This window comes from Rhinoraja longicauda, chromosome 16, assembly GCF_053455715.1.
Source record: "Rhinoraja longicauda isolate Sanriku21f chromosome 16, sRhiLon1.1, whole genome shotgun sequence".
NCBI lineage: Eukaryota > Metazoa > Chordata > Chondrichthyes > Rajiformes > Arhynchobatidae > Rhinoraja > Rhinoraja longicauda.
In genome coordinates this window covers 31,603,653-31,620,889 of record NC_135968.1, presented here as the reverse complement: position 1 = coordinate 31,620,889, position 17,237 = coordinate 31,603,653, and the positions used below count along the sequence as shown (strand labels likewise).

At 41.4% G+C, this 17,237-nt stretch overlaps 1 protein-coding gene across 8 annotated transcripts in view; it reads right to left on the bottom strand.

Annotated features, from left to right (window-relative positions):
• plekha1b (pleckstrin homology domain containing, family A (phosphoinositide binding specific) member 1b) overlaps positions 1-5,265 on the bottom strand; it is a 59,295-nt gene extending 54,030 nt beyond the window's left edge. For all 8 annotated transcript variants that reach the window (XM_078413548.1, XM_078413549.1, XM_078413547.1 and 5 more), the window contains exon 1: positions 5,144-5,265. The gene's annotated coding sequence lies outside the window, so the exon portion shown is untranslated. The remainder of the gene's footprint in view (positions 1-5,143) is intronic.
• Positions 5,266-17,237: the final 11,972 nt, after the last annotated feature.

Below are 17,237 nucleotides of genomic sequence, written 5' to 3'. Positions count from 1 at the left end.
CAGATTATTTTATTTTTTAATTGTATCTTCATTAATTGATGCTAGTTTTTTAATTCCAGGTTTGTTCAATTATTTGAATTTAAATTACCCAGTTACTGTGGTGGGACACAAACCAGTTTCTCTTGATCTTTAATCCTGTGAATAATCGCCAGTAACAAGTTAATGTTCATTAACATATCAAGAAGTTCTAATGCATTTTTTTCATATTTCTAGCCAAGTCATATCTTTCAAACCTGGTGGGCCATGTAAAAATTAATCACTTTACGTCAATTTTCTCTCACTCTTTTGTCAGTATCCAAAACACACTACAAAATTTGTCATAACCATTCCCAAATAGATTTGTATCTGACAGAGTACAAATTAACTTTGGCAACTACAGGTTCAAATAAAAAAAGCCTAGACCATTTTTTTACCATCTCAAGCAAATGTTTTGTACACTGTAACTTAGTATTATCAACATAAAGCAAAACAAAAACAAATACTGGGATTAGGACCTTCAATCCTTAATCCTTTTGCACTATAACTAATTCACACTTCAACTCTTTCTATTCAAATCTCTTAGTAGCATTATAGACAAGTTACTGGACAAGCAATCACAGGATTAAAGATCGAGCAAAACAACCAACCACAGCAACCGAATAATTTAATTTCAATTAACTAAACAAACCTGGAATTAAAAAGCTAGCATTGGTAAAAGTATCCATGAAATGACCAGATTGCTGTGAAAAACCTACTTGGTTCATTAATGTCTTTCAGGAAGAAAATCTGCTATCCTTACCTTTGCCTATATGTGACTTCACATCTATCAATGTGGTTAACACAGAACTTTCCTAAGTTACCCAGTTTAGGACAATTAAGGATGAATAAAAATTGGCTTTGCAAGGAATATGTGCATTTTATGAAACAAAACTAAAAATCCTTGAACCCCCAATAAAATTAATTTTTCAACACAAAATTTCAATTACCTCAACATCCCCAAGATTTGAAATTTGTATATTCTTGGTTCATCCCTAATCGCCAAACTACAATTATGTCACTTGTTCTAGATTCTATGGGGAGAAAATTGTTTTGTTGTAACTGCCCTACATCCTGATGATTTAAAATCTATTATACATAGGCACACGGGCAGATCATAGGCATTTAAAGGAAGGCTGATGCAATTGCGCCCTTTAACCAACCAATATAAACTCTGGTGAATCCAAACCATACTCTGAAGGTCAATACACTTTCCCAATGCTCCCAAGATGCATCATAAGATGAGCTGTGGGCCTGGGATCTACTTAAAATTCCAACAGTGACTTAATGACATTCTATTTCATCAGTCATCACATATAGCTGCAAAATGTTAAACGTGTACTGACACTAAAACCTCCTATCCACTCACTGTCAAGATGCTCATGCCTTTCCAAATAAAACAGCAATAAACCTGCGCTTCACCCTAACAAATTTTGTCAGTGATTCGCCATATGCATGTGTCAGGACCAAAAGTAGTCACTGCATTTATTAATTAGTTGAGAAATGGAGCCATGCATTTAGGTTTACTAACAACAAAAAGAATCTGCACCAGAGATTGATGTCTCACAAATCGGGTTTCTATCCCTCCCACAATACTAAATGGCTTGGAACAAATCACAGTAATACAAGTTGAGTTTACAACAAAGGGACTCCTTTCCTTCTTAGCATTTTCAAAATCCTGTTGCTGTGTGTTAATTTCTGTTTGATAACTCTTCTGCTGCATAAGCGGATATTTTTGCTGCGTTAAAAAGCTGCATAAATGAACGTTGTTCCTGAATTAGGCATAATATAAGCTTCTTGTTGAATAACAGTGCAGAATCAATGGGCCGAGATGGCCCACTACACTTTTGTTTCCTACTTCCATGCATACAGCACCATCTGCAACCTTGGATATCATGGTGCAGCACAGGAAACCATTTTAGTCCAAACATTAGCTTGTTGAGAGAGCAAGCGAGTGATGTCTACTCCCCTGTCTATAATTCTCATCAATGTTTTTCTCTTTCAAGCATTTAACAAATTCTGACCATTTAAGGCTACCAATGAATCTGTATCAGTTTAGTTTAAAAAATACGGTGTTGAAACAGGCCCTTTGGCTCACCGAGTCCACACTGAGCAATCACACTAGTTCCATTATTATTCCACTTTAGCATCTTACATTAGCCTTGGTGGCTATGGGACAATTTACAGAGGCCAAATAACATACAAGCTCACACATCTTGGGATGTGGGAGGAAACATCACACAGAGAAAGCCCACGTGGTCGCAGAGAGAATGTGGAAACTCCTCAGAAATGTGTATGCTTCATAAAGATTACTTTTGTTCTTCTAAACTGCAATGATTTGAGACCCAAACAACAAGATAAGGAACCCCATCTGCCCAGGAATCATCCAAACACACCCTCCCCAAATTGTCTTAATAGGGGGAACAAAGCCATACATGGAAAACCCGGTGTTGTATCGCCAAAACCCTGTGCAATTATAGTAAGATTTTCCTGTTACATTCTATTCCATTTATGTTAAAGGCCAACAATTTACATTTACAATAACTTGCTGCACTCTTAAGCTAACTTTGTTTCACGGACAAAATCTAGATCCTCTGTACAACAGCATTCATATGCAATTCTATATTCGTGGAAACAATTTTCTTCATACATAATTATTGCCTATTTCACGATACAACACATAAAATGCAACTGTATTAAGTATGACGTCCTTCAGAAACAACGCTGGCTCTTATCGGCTCACACGATTCCAAATGCTCACAATTCCCAACCATAAAAAGTGGAACTACTGAACCCAAAAAAGCTAGAAAATTAATAGTGTATGTGCAGTTTCTGTAACAATTTTTATATTATAGCACAGAATAGTACAGTACAACATGCCTTTCTGTGTCAAATATGAAGCCAAGACCATCCATGTGCCTCTCTAAAAGTCTTTTAAATGGCCCTAGCACATTATCACCATTACCCCAGCACTCATTGTCCTCTGTGCAAAAACTTGCCCCACACATCTCCTTTAAAGTTTGTCCCTCTCACCTTAACGCGATGCAATATAATATTTGATATTTCCATCTTGGGAAAAGATACTGACTGCCTGCCCTATCTATGCTTCTCATAATTGTATTTACTTTTGGGGGTGGAAATCATCAGTTTCAGGAGATCTTTCTTGAAAAGGATTTGTGAATCCATAATCTCATTCTTTCTAATAACATTGAAAATCACCATCTTCCTCCTTTTATTACTCATCCTTGCAATATTTTCATAACCCCTATTCTAAAAGTTACTGTATATGAACATATTTACAGATATGTCTTTCTTTTATTATTCATTATTTTCAGATGTCTTTAATTGGCTGTCATTATTACTCGATTATATATTTCTCACTTCCCTTTAAGGTTATATCACATTAACTGACTTTTATACCTGTCACATTGTTAAATTTCCATATATTGCATTATGTGTGGAACTTGAAATTATTATTTGAACACTTCTAGCTAAATCTGTAGGTTTTATCTGTCACCTCGCCATTTCAAAGTCAAATAAAAAATAAAAAACTCTTTTGTGACGCCAGCCTCCCAAATTTAACATCAAATTCAATTAAATTTAAGTCACTATTTGCAAGGTGCTCTCTGACCAACAAATAATAACAGTCAAGTTAATAATCACTAAATGTACTGAGGTTTAATCCAAAAAAAATTCTGCAAACAATTCTGTACGTTCTAGAAATACATTGCTTTGAATATATATTTGAATTATAATGAATAAAAGAAAGACATATCTGTTAAATATGTTCATATACAGTAACTTTTGCATCTGTTCTGTATGTTCCAATCAATACAACTAACACGTTCCACTTAATTTCCTAGGCGCTGCTACAATGTTCAATTCTGTTGCCAAACAGCAGCATTAATGCAATTTCTGTTACAATTGTTAAATCTTTTTCAATTTTCCCCCTCACTCTCAATGACGTTCACAATGCACCCAAGGGTTCAAAGTGTAGGTACACAGAACATATCCAATTGGCCAGATCCAATGGTTCTTTCTGCACCACCAGAACGAGCAACACACCACATACAATCACCAATCTGCTCCCTGCACCTCTCGCTTGTTCCCTTGATCCTTGAAGCCTGTTCCTGAATACCACTGAAAATAGCAACTCCTTCCTCCCATGAATCGTGATAGCGTAAACCTTACTCTCTGGTCTTCCAGGCATTAACGTTGAACATGTGAGAACATCTGATGTTCCCAAACACTCAAAATAAATGAAGAGTTTTACAAACAGTCTATTAGAAAACAAAAATGTTTAAATAAGCCAATTCAAGAAATTTACAAACTATCCAAAACTTCATCCTCTTCCTTGCAGCCATTCTCCCCTCAAAATGAATGGAAGCTAAAAACCTGTATCAAATCTAACCTGACACAGATAGATATCTCATCACAAATGCCGATAAACTCCACGAATTTGCCAATCCGCAGCTGAGAGTCCAATGCCAAATGTCATCAAAAGACAAGAAACTATCTGTCAAAAAAGTATGCAACGCTGGTCAAAAAATGCAACAGGTCTGGCAACATCTGCTGAGCAACAGCTTCCAATTATGTTCGCCGTGCTGTGAACCAATGCCCCATATGTGTGTGTGTGTGTGTGTGTGTGTGTGTGGGTGGTAATAACTAGAGGTAAACGTTGTTGCGGGGGGGGGTTACAATTTTTATAAACAAGCGAAACGTGCGCAAGTTTGAAGCAAGAGAACAGCGAGCCACGGTGGCAAACTAGTCTCCACAGTTATGCATAATGCGGGGGGGTTGGCTAGGCGTAGTTTCCAAGAGTTACCAAAGTAGAGAAATATCCTACAAGTGAAAGCAGCAATTCGTGGCGGAGTCCCCGCACCTTTTGCGAGGTTTTTTTGCTGTTGCCGCGGGTTGAGGGGCAGCTGGTGCCGGGACAGCCGGGGAGGGAGGGGGGGGGCAGGTCGCTCAAAGCCGAGTGAGCGACCCCGTCCCGTCCCGTCCTCACCGCAGCGGCGCCCCTCATCCAGTCGACGACCTCCACCGGCTGAAACCAGCGCTCCCCTCCCTCGGTGCGGTTCGCCAGCGAGCCACAGTCACACACACACCTGGCTGCGGTCACACTCACCCGAGACACAACCGCAGCGGAAAAATAGATCAGGCGACTCCGGTTTGGCGAAACTCTCCGGCGGAGATGGAGGCGCCGCCGCACCAGCATCCAACCGACCACCTCTCCCGCTCCCTTTCCGGGTCAAAGGAATCCCCCCCCCCCCCCCCCCCCCCATCCTCGCCTGAGGTCGTCAGCAAACCGGATATGCCGTCACCCGGCCCCGAGAGGTTTCTGGGGATTGTAGTTTCAGCAGGAACCAAGTTTTGCAGAATGTTAGAAAAGTGTAAGAAAATAACTGCAGATGCGGGTACAAATCGAAGGTATTTATTTCACAAAGTGCTGGAGTAACTCAGCAGGTCAGGCAGCATCTCAGGAGAGAAAGAATGGGCGACGTTTCGGGTCGAGACCCTTCTTCAGACTGTTAACTTCTGTCTGAAGAAGGGTCTCGACCCGAAACGTCATCCATTCTTTCTCTCCTGAGATGCTGCCTGACCTGCTGAGTTACTCCAGCATTTTGTGAATAAAAACCCTCGATTTGTACCAGCATCTGCAGTTATCTTCTTATACTATATGTTAACTTCTGTTAACTTTCAAGAATGTTACCTTTGAATGAATTGAATTGAATTTATTTGTCATTCAAAACAAGTTTGAACAAAATTTAATTACCATGCAGTCACAACACTAAAACACACAACTACATAATTCAACACAAACATCCATCACAGTGACTCTCCTCCAGGCACCTCCATCCACACTGTGATGGAAGGAAAAAAGAAAGACTTATCTCTTTTTTGTGGTGCTGTCCTGTCTGTCCATCATTGGTCCGAGAGTTCTTGCAACGGTAACCAGAGAAACAAAAAGCAGTGGAACAAAAGCAAACAAAAAAAAAAAATACTTATACCTTCTGGAAATCTGAAATCAGTAAACCAATTTCGCCAAACAACAAAACAGTCCGAATTTGTGAAAGCAGAAATAGTTAACTCTACTTTAACCCTTGTTTATTTGCACAGAACAACCATCGCTTGCTGTTTTGAAATATTGCTTTTACTTTGATTCTATTTTTTATTTCATTTTATTCATTGTCAAACTGTGAGTATCATTGGCAATGATGGTATTTATTGTTTATCCACATATTCCTCATGAACTGAGGCAACTGTGAAGGGTCAGGCGAATTGGTGGTTCTGGTGGCACCAAAAGAACAAAACAGATAAGGGCTTTACATTTCCTTTGGTAAATGACATTCGTGATCCAGATGGGTTTTTACTATCATCTGGATCACTAAGGGTGACAGTTGCGTATTGTTTATAATTACTTGAACTTAAAACCCCAAGATCCAATTTATCACATGTATTTCGACCAACCAGTGTCTAGGGCAGCCATGAACATAAATATATGTAGTTTTCATCTCACACCCCTCCACCCTTCACATCCAACACATTATCCTCCAACGTTTTCGTTACCTCCTTAGGGAGCCTACCACTAAGCACATCTTCTAATCTCCACGCCTTTCCACCTTCCACAGAGACTGGCCCCTCCATAACTCCTCAGTTCACTTATTCCTGCCCACCCAAACCACGGCCTGCCTGGGTACTTTCCCCTGCAACCGCAGGAGATGTAACGTCTGTCCTTATATCTTCTCCCTCAACTCCATCCAGGGACCCCGACCGTCTTTTCAGGTGAGATAAGAGGTTCACATGTACCTCCTCTGACCTCATCTACTGCATCCGATGTTCCGGATGTGGGCTTCTGTACATTGGCAAGAACAAATGTAGACTTGGCAACCGTTTCGCTGAACAGTTACGCTCAGTCCAACGAGGCCTACAGAATTTCCCGGTTGCCAACCATTTGAACTCATCTTCCCATTCCCATACTGACATTTCTGTCCTGGGCCTTCTCCTTTGCCAGATTGAGGCCATATGCAAATTGGAGGAACAACGCTTCATATTTTGCTTGGGTAGCTTACAACCCAGCAGCATGAAAGTTGAATTCTCTAATGTTAAATTCCTCCTACACTCCCCTTCCTCCCCCCTTGCCCGCTTCCTCCACTCTAGTCGGTTAACTAGTTTACCACATTGTATCCCTCATGAGATCCCACCTTCCCTAGCCACTAATTGGCCTACCAGGACACCGCTCTGCCTGAGGTCATTTGTGGCCGTCCCAGATTGGTCCTGGTCTTTCCTCACCTCCAGCTGCTCAAACCTCCCCCACCCCCTACTTTCAGTCTGAAGAAGCATCCTGACCCAAAATGTCACCCATCCTTTTTCTCCAGAGATGTCGCCTGACACATGATGGTCCTTGACCATGATGGCAGCTTTCCCAAAGCAGTGTGAAGCATAGATGGAATTAATTGGGTGGGAGGAGCAAAGTTGGTTTGTGCGATGGATTAGGAGGCATTCACCTAATCCATCACACATTTCTTGCAATCTTGAGCAGAGCAGTTGTCAAACCTAGCTGCTATGCTTCCCGATAAGATGCTTTCTGTGGTACATCTGAGGAAGTTGTTAAGAGTCATTGGAGACATGCCAAACTTGCTTAGTCTTCTGAGGAAGTAGAGGAGTTGCTCTCGTGGCCATACTCTCAACGTGGTTGGTCCAGGACTGATAATTGGTGATATTAACACCTCGGAATTTGAGGCTCTCAACCATCTCCACTCCGATATCATTGATGCTGACTGGGCATGTACACTATCTCATTTCATGGAATCCATAACTAGTTCCATTGTCTTGCTGACATTGAGAGAGAGGTTGTTGTCTTGACACCGTGTCACTAAGCTTCCTATCTCCTTCTTGTCCTCAACTTCACATTGTTCAAGATCTGGCCTTCTACAGTGGTGTCATCTGCAAACTTGTAAATGTAGAATTTAGCCTGACACCTGTGAGTGTACAGGGAGTATAACAAGGGACTGAGACTGTATCGCTGAGGGACACTGGTGTTGAGAATTAATGTAGCGGATGTTTTGTTGTCTATCTTCCTAATTGGCATCAAGGAAATCAAGGATCCAGTTGCAGAGGGGGTGCTGATTCTTGGATCCAGAAGTTTGGATGTGAGTTTAGTTGGGATTGTGGTGTTGAAGGAGGAGCTATGGTCAATAAGTAGGAGTCTGAAGGTGTTCATAATTATTATAATTGATTATAGTAAATATTGTGGAGCCTATTCCTAATTACTTTCTGGAAAAAGATACAGATGTGAATATGTTTATCTACTAGGTATTGCTCAATGCTTGCTTAAATATTAGATCTCAGAAGAAAAGTGCTATCTTAAAACATTAGCCATCCGGATTGAGGGGCTTGTAAAATTAGTACATTTTCGCTCTTCAACACTTCCACATAAATGGTTCTTTGAGGCACTACTTTTAAATGTTAAATTGATAAAATACTTGACAAATGAAATATGGGTTGAACGTTGAAACATCATCAATGACTTGATCATATAATGCAGGCAGGCACTGTGAGGACATACTGCAATGTTGCAGAAGTCAGCTTTGAGATGAGATATTAAGTTGAGGAACCATCTGCCTGTAACAGTTATTCATGTGCGGAATTAAAAATGCCAATGCGCTATTCAAAGATGAGCAAACAGATCTCCCAGCATCTTGGCCAGTGGCCATCCCACAACGAATCACTAAATAAAGAACAGCGAGTTATTCATATCAAAGCTGTTGTTAAACTTGGCTTTGCACAAAACCATTTCTATTTTTGTCCACAGTGCAATGACTGCATAAGGCTTTTCTCTGCTGTGTTTCTGAGAAACGTGTTAAGTTGATCCAGTCATTAAATTCCTTTATTTCAATCAGTTTGTTCTTTTAATCAATTTCACAAACAGTTCACCCATTAGCCTACATCATAATTTTTAAAATCAAGCAGTTAATTTTCTTCTTTCCTGACCCATCTCCCACCAATAAACTTGAAACTTCTGAATCTGTCAGTGTATGTGAGCAGTCTCCAACCCCTTCCTTTTCTTTACCATGTTTGGAAAAGTTATAGTTTGTGCATTGGATATTCAAATCCCAGAAAATAGAAACTGGGTTTTGTTTAGTTTTTTAGTTCAGTGATACCGTGTGGAAACTGGCCCTTTGGCCCACTGAGTACATTCCAGCCAGCGATCACCCATACGCAAGTTCTATTTTACACACTAGGCAACCTATTTTGCAAAAGCCAATTAACCTACAAACCTGCACATCTTTGGAATGTGGGTTGAAACTGGAGCAACCTGAGAAAACCCATGTGGTTACAGGGAGAACGTACAAACTCTTAATAGAGCTCTTAAGGATAGTGGAGTCAGGGGGTATGGGGAGAAGGCAGGAACGGGGTACTGATTGAGAATGATCAGCCATGATCACATTGAATGGCGGTGCTGGCTCGAAGGGCCGAATGGCCTCCTCCTGCACCTATTGTCTATTGTCTAACTCCCTACAGTCAGCACCCATAGTCAGAATAGAACAAAATAAACTCAGCTCTTAGGGCGAAGGGAATCAAGGGATATGGGGGGAAAAGCCAGAATGGGGTATTGATTTTGGATGATCAGCCATGATCATATTGAATGGCAGTGCTGGCTCATAGGGCCGAATGGCCTACTCCTGCACCTATTTTCTATGTTTCTATGTAACCCGGGTCTCCTGTGCTGTATGACTGCAACTCTACTGCTGTGCCATTGTGCCTCCCCAAGTAGTGCGCTAATGTAGTTCTAATTTTTACCATTGAACAGTCTGAAATGGATTATCCAAGAACCCAAGAGTTTGCCAATGGAAAGCAGAAGTTTACAAACCTGATAGCACTCAATGTTAACATTCTGCAGGAAACATCAAAAGATCACATTAGGAAATAAGGAATTAGGAAATAATTATGCACACTTGCATAATTTTCCGTAATGGATACATTAATATACAAACAATTAGATCTTCCACCACTACCTTTACTTGTGATCGTGAAAAAAAAATTGACTAAACATTTATGATTCAGAATAAGAAATGCCACATGAAGTTGAGAAATTGTTATGAAATATTTGTAGTTTTCTTATCAGTGGTAAATATTGACAAGACAGACAAATTATTTATCGTGGAAAAATCAACTGTCGTCCTCCTTCACTTCCACCAATTCCTCTCGAGCAATCCTGTTGGATCAAGGATGTTCCGATCCATTTTGTGGGTTCACAGGTGGCAAATGAAGCCAATGTGGAAATCAATGGGCTTGCTGTGGCTGATGGGGCAAATGAGTGGGTTGCTTGCCAGGTGATCCTGTCTTTCAACCACTTTTGCAGGACCTTAAGTGTGCTGCTGATGCCTGCCTTTAAATTTTCAATACCATTGAAAATCTCCGCTCTCCACTTTGAGTGGTTGAAAGCCAGCAATTCCCAAGTGTCAGTCGGAATGCAGTATTTCTTCAAGGTGGCTTGCATATTTTGCACTGTCTTCCCAGTAATCTTTTCTTGTGACAGAGCTCAGAACACAACACCACAGCTTAGGGCGTGCTTTGCCATTAGTCTTTCACTTGCTTTACTCTCTTGGAAGTTTATTCAAAATGTAGATGCATTTTGCCTCTGTTCTAAATTCTCCTTTCACTAATTCTTATTTGGACGAACTACCATCATCTTAATGTTAAATGTTCCTTCTAATACATGAATTTCCTTTCCTCTGCCATGTCAATGATTTCTTCTGACGGTACTGGGGATCAACCAGTGAATTCACTTTGCTCCAGTACTGTTTTCCCAGTTTCCTGGTGCCCAAACACAATTCCATTTTTAAGTAGTCTGTGTCTGTGCAGTTTCAGCAGAAACTCCCCTGATATTCAGTATTATGATTCATTTCTTAACTAATGCTGCATATTCATCCTTTAATTGCCCAAGCTGCCATTTAACATCATAGAGTCATGGAGTCATAGAGTGTGGAAACAGGCCCTTCGGCCCAACTTGCCCACACCAGCCAACATGTCCCAGCTACACCAGTCCCACTTGCCTGTGCTTGGTCCATAACCCTCCAAACCTGTCCTATCCATGTACCCGTCTAACTGTTTCTTAAACATTGGGATAATCCCAGCCTCAACTACTTCCTCTGGCAGCTTGTCCCATACACGCACCGCCCTTTATGTGAAAAAGTTACCCCTCAGATTCCTATGAAATCTTTTCCCCTTCACCTTGAACCTATGTCCTCTGGTCCTCGATTCCCCTACTTTGGGCAAGAGACTGTGCATCTACCCGATCTATTCCTTTCATGATTTTATACACCTCTATAAGATCACCCGGCATCCTCCTGCGCTCCAAGGAATAGAGACCCAGCCTACTCAACCTCTCCCAATATAGCTCACACCCTCTAGTCCTGGCAACATCCTCGTAAATCTTCTCTGAACCCTTTCAAGCTTGACAATATCTTTCGTTTAACTTGGTGCCCAGAACTGAACACAATATTCTAAATGCAGTCTCACCAACGACTTATACAACTACAATATGACCTCCCAACTTCTATACTCAATCCTCTGACTGATGAAGGCCTATGTGCCAAAAGCCTTTTTGACTACCTTATTTATCTGTGACTCGACCTTCAAGGAACCATGCACCTGCATTCCTAGATCCCTCTGCTCTACAACACTCCAGGGGGGCCTACCATTTACTGTGTCGGTCCTGCCCTTGTTAGACATCCCAAATGCAACACCTCACATCTCTCTGTATTAAATTCCATTAACCATTCCTCAGCCCACCTGACAATTGATCATGTCAGCAAGTTCTGCACTATAATACCATATGCATAATATAATTTCTTTAACTTGCAATATTAAATTTCACCTCCCACTGCCTGCACTTATAGAAACATTTTCATTTCTCTTTTAGCAGTATTTTTTTACAATCTATACATTTTCCATCACCAGCATTTTGTCATCCATACTTACTGTGCCTGCGACTAATTTGGGCAAAATATGAGGATAAATTAAACCCAGTTCTTTATTTTCTTGAAAGGGAATCCTTAGTTTTTGCTTAATATCACTGTGCCTATCTGAGGTTGTGAAGGAACATTCTCCTCTCCATGAGCAGTGCATAAACGCCACATGATTTGGTGCTGAAACTTAATATCCCACCATTGCTCTTATTTTTCCAAGAAGCAGATGTGTGGAGGAATTTCCAATGGGATACCCATTATATTCTTCTGAAATTATAGGAGTAGAAAATGTCTCTTGTGAAATGATTCAAGACATCCAACACATATAAGTAGAGAAGGTTTTTGAGGTGATGCGGTCAATTAATCCCCAATTGGTCATAACGCATGTCTGGAGCTTGAATACATTACAGTATTTCCCAAGTTAATCCAAGCAGATAGCTCACCATCATCTTCAAGCTTTTGACCAAGAAAGGGTTAAGCAATTGCCAGTGGAACCTCAGTTTTCTCACTCTTTTCCATTGTCATGTCAGGCCCTGACAGCAGTATTGGTTTACATTTGCACAATAATTGCCATGTCTGTGAGAATCAGACCTTCATGCTTCAATGCTACATTTATAATGTGAATGCACCATGAAACAGTGCTGAGTTGCTAGGCTTAAATAATAATGAATTTCAGGTCATATCAAACCTGTGGTCACTGTCACCCACATTTTGCAAAAACCACCATTCTCTGAGTGATATCATGCTTCCATTATCAAACTGAACTGAAAGCTGGTTCTTAAGTTTCACTTATAGTTTGAGTCAAGAAACAGCCATGCATAAAGGTTTTTGGCTTAGCATCTTCAGGAGTAACAATTTATATTCAATTAGTTGCATTTCCCTAGAATATCTGAGACAAATTTTAAGTGTGCTCTTTGCCGCATAAACATTCTGTTGTCACTTTTTGGAGGGTCTGCTTTCTTACTCCCTGTTAATATCTATATACTAAAACTCTCGTTTGTTTGTTTGTTTGTTCCTGAACTACAGCCAAAACAGTACACGATAGCGCGATAATTTTAGGCCCACCTTGCTCACCGTCATCCCTTTGGTGCTAATGGGAGAAGTTTCATTGAAATAGGTGTTATATTTTTTAAGTTATTCAAATTTTAAAGTTTAAATCTATCTACTAGGGAGAGGGGGGAGTGGGAGGGGAGGAAGGAGGATAAGGGGGGTTAAGGGGGATGGAGGGGGGGGGCAGGGGAAGGAGGGAGGGGGAAGGGGGGGGAGGGAGGGGAGGGGAGGGAAGGGGGAGGAAGAGGGTGCTGCACCAATGCAGGAGAGGTTTGGGCCCAACGGGTCCACTTGGTCGAGTAATGATGAAAATTCCTGTTGCTTTTGAGTTTGGTGACATATCCTGATTAACATATGTGAAATTCAACCTCAATAATGCTGGTGCTTATTCTAAAAATGCATGCTGGTATTATGGATAAACAAATATTCAACGCATTTATAAACATTCTCCTGTCTGCTTTATTAACATGATACTAATCTGTGATTTCAACTGAGGAATATCAAAATGCCATACACATTCAACTAACAAAGCCCGGTGTCATTCCTAACTTGTTCATTAACGGGCTTTGAAAGCTGTGAGGAATTAATTTTGTCCCTGTTAGAACAATGAAGTCATATGTTATTTTCCAAAATAAATGTACACATGTTGGAAATCTCATGTTATTAATGCTTCAGGGAAATGGATGTCAGATGTGGAGAGCAATTAAATTCATGACAAAGCACCTTAACTACTGTCAATAAATGATCAATGTTCATGAGCATTGTGTTGTTCACTCAGCCACTGACTGAGCTGGCCAAATCTTGAAGGACTTCATTGCCAGACGGAGTCTACAACAGAGGTGAAACAACCAGAAGGATAAATTCACTAGACGTCATGCACATGTCCACAACGACCTCGATAGAAGTGACCAATGCACAGTTTTGTGGAGATAAAGTCCCACCTTCACACTAACGATATGTTCCACAAAGTTATGTGGTGCTACAACCATGCTAAATGGAATAGCCTCAGGAACACCACAAAACTAGATGTCCATCGGAATCCATGGGCCATCAGCATCAGCAACAGAAGTGCACTCAGTTCTAATGCGTATCATCATATCATATCATATACAGCCGGAAACAGGCCTTTTCGGCCCACCAAGTCCGTGCCGCCCAGCGATCCCCGTACATTAACACTATCCTACACCCACTAGGGACAATTTTTTAATTTATTTTTTTACATTTACCCAGCCAATTAACCTACATACCTGTACGTCTTTGGAGTGTGGGAGGAAACCGAAGATCTCGGAGAAAACCCACGCAGGTCACGGGGAGAATGTACAAACTCCTTACAGTGCAGCACCCGTAGTCAGGATCGAACCTGAGTCTCCGGCGCTGCATTCGCTGTAAAGCAGCAACTCTACCGCTGCGCTACCGTGCCGCCCTAATTTCTAGAACTGGAATACCTCTCCATTTCTAGCAAGCCAGAGGGACAGCTAATGGGAAATGAGTCTTTAAGAACACCCCCATCCTCAATGAGTGCGAAAAGCGACACTGAAGCATTCAAAATCATGGTCAGCCAGAAGTGTCGAATGTACGATCCATCTCAGCTTTCTTGTGAGCTCACCGCCATTTCACAAACTGGTCATCAGACAATTCAGTCTCCCCCTCCCCCCCTGTATTTTATCACAAAATGGCTGAGAGAACAAGATACACCAAAGACTATGGATTCAGATAACATTCCTTGGTAGGACTGAGGACTTGGCTCCAGAACTAGTGCACTAGCCAGCCATTAGTATATAGACCAGTACAGCACAAGAACACACCCTTCCACCCACATTGTGCTGAACTTGATGCCAAACTAAAATAAACTGATCTTATTTGCCTGTACATGATCCATATCCCTCTATTCCCTGCACTTCCATGTGCCAATCTAAAAGCCTCCTAAATATCACTATTGTATTCTCCTCCAGCACCAACACTGGCAATGTGTTCTAGGCCCCCACTACTCTCTGTGTAAAATAACTTGCCCCGCACTTCTCCATTAAACTTTCACCTCTCAATTTATAGCTCTGCCCTCCAGTGTTGGATATTTCCTCCCTGGGAAATTTGGTCTGTCTGCCTGCCCTATCTAAGTCTCCCATAATTTTGTATTCTTCTATCGTCTACCCTGAAACTCTGATGTTCCGGAGAAAACAATCCAAGTCTATCCAACCTCTCCCTGTACCAGAAACCCTCTAATCCAGGCAGCATTCTGGTAAACCTCCTCTGCACCTTCTCCAAAGCCTCCACACCTTTCCTGGAATAGGGCGACCAGAACTGCACACAATACTCCGAATGCGGCCTAACCAAGGTCCTATAGAGCCTGCATTATGAATTCCTGACTCTTACAATCAATGCCCCTAGCAATTAAGGCAAGCAAACCATATACCTTCTTTTACCACCCTATCTACTTGTGCTGCCACCTGATTAATTCCAAATCCCTCAATGCTCTGGTCATTCAAGTGTCTGCCCAGATGCCTCTTAAATATTGTCACTTATTCCTGCTTGCACCACCTTCTCTGACCCACTGAGTTACTCTAACGCTTCGTGTTTTTCCCCCCCGAAGCCAGGCTGACTATCCTAATCAGTCCTTGCCTTGTCAAATGGCTCTAAGAATTCTTACAAATAACTTTCCAACCACTGACAAAATGCTCAGTGGCGAGGTGTTTCTTTACCTGCAAACAGCATCTCCCAATTAACTTTTGAAAGATCCTGTCCTTGCCACTACAATAAGCATTCCACCAATTTAGTTTTAGTTTTAGAGATGGTGGCGCAGTGGTAGAATTGCTGCCTTACAGTGCCAGAGACCCGGGTTCGATCCTGACTATGGGTGCTGTCTGTACGGATTTTGAACGTTCTCCCTGTGACCGTGTGGGTTTTCTCCGAGATCTTCGGTTTCCTCACACACTCCAAAGACGTACAGGTTTGTAGGTTAATTGGCTTGGGTTTGTATACTTGATATAAGTGTAAATTGTCCCTAGTGTGTGTAGGCTTGTGTTACTGTGCGAGGATCGCTGGTTGGTGTGGACTCGGTGGGCCGAAGGGCCTATTTCCGCGCTGTATCTCCAAAACTAAAACTTAACCTAAATATACAGCAAAGGCCCTTTGTCCCACCATGTCTGTGCCGACCAGCGATCACCTACCTGTTCACTACTTCCATCCTACACTCTAGGGACAATTTACAGAAGCCAATTAACCTCACAAACCTGCACATCTTTGGAATGTGGAAGGAAACCAGAGCACCGGCAGAAATCCCACATGGTCACAGGGAGAATATTTAAATCCGTATAGGCAGCACCCGCGGTCTGGATCGAACCCGGTTCTCTGGTGCTGTGAGGCAGCAACTCTACCACTGCATCACAATTTAGGATTTTAACTTGAGGACCAGTCCTAACTTTCTCCACGACTATCATGAAACAAATAGAATTATTGTTACTAGTCCCAAAGTGCTGCCGCTCTGACATGTCAACCACTTGTCCAGCATCATTTAGGTTTAGCTTTATTATTGTCACATTTACCAACGTACAGTTCTGCATCCTAACCAATCATAGGAACAGACCATTCCACTGACAGCCATTTCTACCTCTGGAGTTAGTACTGGGTTAAAAGAAGGAAAAACGATAGACCTTAACTCGACTTACCATATCTTATCATTGTTCAGCCTCCTCACTAAAACTCCATGATCAAAGGCTCTGAACAGGCCTCAGCACTAACTTCAATCTCAAAATTGCCCTTCTGAAAATGGCAACTCCAAGATGGCCATTCCACTGGAACTTGCCTTTCTTTTACATGCTGGTTCTTAATTCTTATTTACAGTCTACGTTATATGTACAGCTTTGTTGTTGTTTGATTGTTCTATTTTCTATCCATTGACATATTCACAAGAACCTGTTAATTTGTAACATTGCTGTGGATAGTTAAGACCAATTTAAGTCTTTTGGGAAACCACGAGAATATCAAGTACAGCAGATAAATAGAAAATGAAAAGAGTGACAATGGGAGGTGAAAAAAAAGGATATGGGAGGGGCAAGTAAAAGTTACATTTAAGGAGATGGTAGATAAAAGGAGAGGTAAACAAGTGACTGGCAAGAGAATGTATAGGATTTTAGGTATGCAACAGGTTAGTCTTTGTGGAGGAAAGTGGGAGGGGTTTGGGTTTGAATGGGAAATGCAAAA